The sequence below is a fragment of the Herpailurus yagouaroundi genome, unplaced genomic scaffold (assembly GCF_014898765.1).
Source record: "Herpailurus yagouaroundi ecotype Mexico unplaced genomic scaffold, PumYag 182, whole genome shotgun sequence".
In the NCBI taxonomy this organism is placed as follows: domain Eukaryota; kingdom Metazoa; phylum Chordata; class Mammalia; order Carnivora; family Felidae; genus Herpailurus; species Herpailurus yagouaroundi.
This window is the reverse complement of record NW_024412413.1, coordinates 20,923,506-20,929,505: the sequence shown is the minus strand read 5'-3', so window position 1 is coordinate 20,929,505 and position 6,000 is coordinate 20,923,506.

Here is a 6,000-nt window from a genome sequence, read left to right as displayed (position 1 = left end):
TTAATTTCAGAGTCAAAATGTTCAAGCACTCTTCTGGCATGCAAGTTCGATCAAGTAAATTCTTACCCTGATTATGTGGTTTAATAGTTGGGCCTCACTTTCCACATCTGTGAAGTAGGGATATTGGACCATATCCATGATGCCTAACCTGTGGTTGCCTTGGAAATGTGCTGACCCATCTGGTGGGGAACATGGTTGACTAACTGCCCCCAGCTACTACCCTGTGAGCCTGAGGCCACACTTATACCAGGCTGCTTCCAGTCAATGACTGAACATGGGAGGGGTACCAATGCTGGCCTAATTTGGACTTCCCCTGCCAGGCAGGTTTGGCTCAGGGATTCCCCATCAGCTGGGTAAGAGTTCCTCAGAACTGCACTGCAGTCCAAGCCTCTCCCTACCTAATTCTTTCTTCCCTACCTCGTTCCCAGGGGTTGAACCAGCATCATGATCTGAAGCCTCTCCAAGCCTACTCCAGCCTATATCCCATTTACCCTTTACTGAAATATTCCTCAATAAATCCTTTGCACAGCTAATCCAGTCTTGATATCTGCTTGATATCTGGAAGGACCAACTTCCAACCTGGGTGGGAAGGTCAGGAAAATATATAGAGTCTAGAAATTCCATGTTCAGTAAGCAATGTCTTTGGACTCTATGAATTCTAAGTCTCACATTTATGTGAATTACTACTCTCCAAATGAATATAGGTGACAAATACAATGTAGAGTCATATAAGAGCATTATTGAATTTACAGCTACTTTTGTCACTATCACATTTTCAACCAGTGAATTTTAGAAGAGAGATAACAAAGGTCTTCATGCTTGAAAATATTGGAAACCACCATGCTGGATGCCCACTCAGGGCCTCTCAGGACAGATATGCTTTGATTCCTGGCAGTGGCTTTGACAACAGTACAGCACAGTGGTTGCAGAAAAGGGCTAAAAGCATGGGCTTTGGCACCAGATGGACGTGGGTATGAACCCTTACTCTGTTTCTCACTAGTTGTGTAAGCTCAGGCAAATTGCATAACTTCTCCAAGTCTTTATTTCCTCATCTATAAAATAAAGATCTTAATAGTGACTTCTGTATGGTATGGTTGTAAGGGTTAAATGAGAAAAATCAATGTAAAATACTTTGCCTGGCTTAGTGCTTCATAAAAGTCCACTGGAATTATCATCATTAATTATTCTTAGTTTCATTTTATATATTCATCTTCTAACTACTTCTAACCAAAAGATTGTTTATGGTGTATTTCATAGTCTTTAACTCTTACTTCATGAGAACAGGAGATAGTATTTCTTATCTTCCTAGATTACATGGTTCATCCTTCCAAAGAAATTGCATCTCATGTTGAATACACCCCCGCTGCATGAGCTTAGACCTTTTGTAACCAATTGAGGTTTGATTTAATCATCTGGGATAATCTGGACCTTTGTGTTTTCCCCTCATGTGATTTCCCTTCACAGCTGATTTGTCTTTAATGCTCAGAATGGGCCATAATAGTAACATGGAGGACTGAGGAAATCTATCATTCACACACCCCCATCACAAATAGATGACAACTTCAGGCAGATGCAGGGATTTGAGGTTCGGGAGCAGGGCAGCTTTTGGAATAATATAAATAATTGCTAATCTGAGTCCTGATTTTACAGTTGACAGCAAAAAGTCATCTGGGGTGGCTCATTAGTGGGACAGGTGCACAGGCAGCTGTTCTAATTAATGTGTTAGGAATCCCCATTCTTGATTTCTATTAAGGATTAGTGAAAAGCTTTGCTATCTACCTGATTACACAGAAAGACTGGGCTGAGGAGGTGTAACCACTAGGAATGTTGTTAGCTGAAGGTAATAAAATACACGACTTCAGTGGCTTAAACAAACGAGTTTATTTTTCTCATGTAAAACAAAGTCAGGGTGCAGATAGTTGCTTTTGTTGGTTTATTAGCTCAACAATGTCTATGCATATCTCTCTGAGATTCTTTTGGCCTTTCCTTCATTGTCTCAAAATGGTTATAGGAATTCCAGTCATCATGCTCACACTCAAGGCAAGAAGAAGGAGGAAGGAGGGGGGAACGAGCAGGTCCTACAGATTGCCAGCAGACCATCAGGATAAGCAAAGCCCTGCTTACGACTCATTGGCTAGGACTGTGCATGTGGCCACTGCCCACCTGCAAAAGAAGCTGGGAAATGGAGTATTTAGCTGGGCACCTTGCTATCTTGTAAACAATCAGGATCCTATTAGTAAAGAAAAGTGAAGCAAGTATATTGAGAGGGCTATGATTCAATCTGCTCTCAGCGGCAAGCCTAAGAATGTTATTGGTGTTTATGTCTTGGATCCACCTTGTTTTATTTGTGGGAAGAATGAGAAAAGTAAGAAATGCTGTAGTGAATATACTGGAGATCAAAACAGATCACAACAAACTTCAAAAGGTGTCAACTGCATTGAATTTAAACTTGTACCTTACTGAGAAATATTTGTGGTAGAACTTACTAATCATATTTTTAGTAATGAAGAAATGTTTGCTGTGACCATGTCATGGCAATATGATTTACTGGAATTTCAGAATATAACAGAGATTCCTATGAAATTGTCTTGATTTCTCTGAAACAACAAGATATATTTAGGGGGAAATACATTCTGGAATCTGTTTGAGAGGCAGTTGTAATTCACTGGAATTAGTTGTCCCCAAATTCACAATTTAATTTTGAGCTACAAAAAGGATTCAAACTACATCAGGAGCTTAAGCAGAATATAAATAGATCTTAGAGTCCTGAGGTGTGCAATATAAAATAGGCCATGCCTCAGGAGTTTCTTATGAAGATGCCTGCAATATGAACTTTTGGACTCTGATTCTGCAAAAATTACCCATCATCGGAAATAGGTAAAAGTGTGAAAGGTGGGCAAGTGCCTATCTGTGCTCTTTATTCATTTGTATGATATTTGCTACCTTTGTCAGAAATGATAATGTATGTATATATAGTTTTCATTTATGTTTTAAATATTACTTAAAATTAATAATATTTGTCACAGGTAAAATCAATGTATCTTTTTGACTTGTAGCATATATTTTTTTTTGACTTGTAGCATATATTTATATTACTTAAATAATTCTCCTCTTCCCTGACATCTTTATTCTAACATCTTTAAGTCATTTAGGCTTCATATGTTCCTGTTAAAAAAATTAGTGATATTTTTACATTATGTTCTTCATGGAAAGTTTGAAAACTACAGAAAAGTAAAAAAGAAAACCTCATATTTAAGACACATTTATATGTATTTATTTGTTTCAACCCCTGCTGACCACTTGATGCAGTGTCCAGGATGCTTAAGACATACACAAGATACACGGTGATGTTATATTCCTGGAACATACCAATAAAATCATGTTCCTTTTTTTTCCCATCTTATTTTATTTTATTTTATTTTATTTTTAAATATGAAATTTATTGTCAAATTGGTTTCCATACAACACCCAGTGCTCATCCCAACAGGTGCCCTCCTCAATACCCATCACGTACCCACCCCTCCCTCCCAACAATGTACTAATTGATGCATTTGGTGACAGCAGTCAATTTATAGGCCAATTTGAAAATGGGAATGAGGCATCTTATCATATATCACACTCTGAGTAGCCCTGGTAACTCATTAATTTAATATATGTAAATACATATAACCAGAAAAGTTAAGTGACATAACAGGACAGAGAGACAGAGAACTAGAACCTAGAACTAGAACTAGAACCTGCCTGAGCTTTCTTATCCTTCCACTAATGAGTTGTCTCTCTAAAACTGGATGTTCAGATCATGCATGTGAACTGTCGGTCTATTCAGCTACAAAGTCCTCTTTCTATATTTTCATATTTTGTATGTGCTTGAAGATATGTTGAGGAGATAGAACTATTTTAATATAATGCTCTTATTTCTTGCTTTGTTTTCCTCTCTCCTCCCTCCTCTTTATCTCCCTTCCTTCCTACTTCCCTTCATTCCTTCCTTCCTGCCAGGTGAGGGACCAGGAGATTTAATGCAGGGACTTGGGAATCAGACCTGGATCTGAATCCTGGGTCTGCCACTCACTAGATATACGACTCTAGGCAGTTTGTTTAAACTGTCTATGCCTCAGTTTCTTCATCTATAAAATTGATTTACATGTATTTAGTGCCTAATGGTCCAATTAAGCTTGGTTCTACTGCAGTAACAACTCAAGTTTATTTCTTACTCAAGCAAAGTCTGCTATGGGTCTGGGTGACTCCAGGCTCAACATTCCACATTGCCTCGATTTTATGGTATTTGCATATTAACATATTCTTGTATGATCACCATAGGAATTAAAAACTTCAGCCTAGGGGCACCTGGGTGGCTCAGTCAGTTAAGCACAGACTTTGGCTCAGGTCATGATCTCGCGGTTTGTGGGTTTGAGTCCTGTGTCGGGTTCTGTGCTGACAGCGTGGAGCCTGCTTCAGATTCTGCGTCTCCCTCTATTTCTGTCCCTCCCCCACTCACACTCTGTCTCTATCTCAAAAATAAATAAACATTAAAAAAATACTTCAGCCTACCAGTGACATCTATCATTTCTGCTCACATTTCTTTTTTAACTAATAAACAGTTTCACGGAAATACCTGATTTCAACAAGCTAAAGAAATGCAGTGCTTCTGTACGTGTAGGTTGGAAGAACTGGAAATGTTGGTAGTTACCACGTATATCTACCCCAACCTGCTTTCCTCATCACCAAGTGTGCTCTTTTCTGCACACAGAATCCATTCACCCTTTCTCAAGGAAACAACCCAGTAGTTCTATCTCTCTGAGTCCAGGATGAAGCATACTTCAGATCCAAATTTTGCTTCTCTTAATCCAGAGCCCTATGATATAAAGTTCGTGAAGGGCTTAGTGCCTGGAACAGAGCGAATTGATTATGACTAGTAATCAGGAGGAGTAGGTTGACAACAGCTGCAGTAGCACTATCTTTTCAATCATGTTATAACATAGCAACATCTTTATCATCAGAATATTTTTATAGCTCAAGACACCCATTGTTTTGGCAGCTAAATACCAAGTCCCCTTATTAGAGAATTCTTAGGGAATTCACCTCTTCTCATCTTAGTCCATGTGATTTAGATGGAACTGCTCCTGCCCTCCTACCACTAAGGCTGGGCATATGACAAAGGCCTAAAGAATCAATTTATTCCTATCTTACTGGCCACTGAGACAGGTTCACTGAGACAGGTGCTTGACTTAACTTGGTCCAGAGATACTCCATCCTAAAACTTCCACTGGAAAGGGGTGGAAAACCCCACTTTTTTCTTAGAGTGTTGAGAGGTTAAGATGAAAGTCTGTACCTGCTGAAGTTCACCTTGTGACCAAAGTGAGAGCCTTCCAGAAATGAAATAAAAAAAGAAGGAATGCCAAGGAGTGGTGAGAATGAGTTCTGTTGATAGCATTTGAACCCCTGGATTTAGCCACTGTTGGTTCTCTGGTATTTTCAATAACTTGAACGAGTAATTTCTCCTTTTGGTTAACTTGGATTGATTTGTGTTACTTACAGTGGTAGATTGCAAAAATGGCCACAAATTCTTCCCCTTCTTGTATTCATACCTACTTGCCATACAACTTTGAGGGCTTTTCCACACTGATTCTGGACCTGGTTAGGTGATTTGCTTTGGAAAAAGATGCCCACAAACATGATACAGAAGAGTTTTGAAAACCATGTGTACATCAGAGTTTTTCCTCTCTTGATGCTCTTTAGATACCTCATCACTGCTGCCATGTGAATAAGTGTAGGTCACCTCCTTGAGGAGTTCTGAGAGATCATGAAGCCGAGAAGAATTGTCTTAGCTGAGCTATCTTAGATTAACCAACCCAGCCATTCTATTAACTAACCACAGACACATGAAAAAGCTCAGTAGAGAACAGCCAAGCTTCATTCAGACCTGAAAAACTTCCCAGCAGGATCATGAGCCAAATAAATGATTGCTATTTTAAATTAATAAAATTTGGGGTGGTTTGTGAT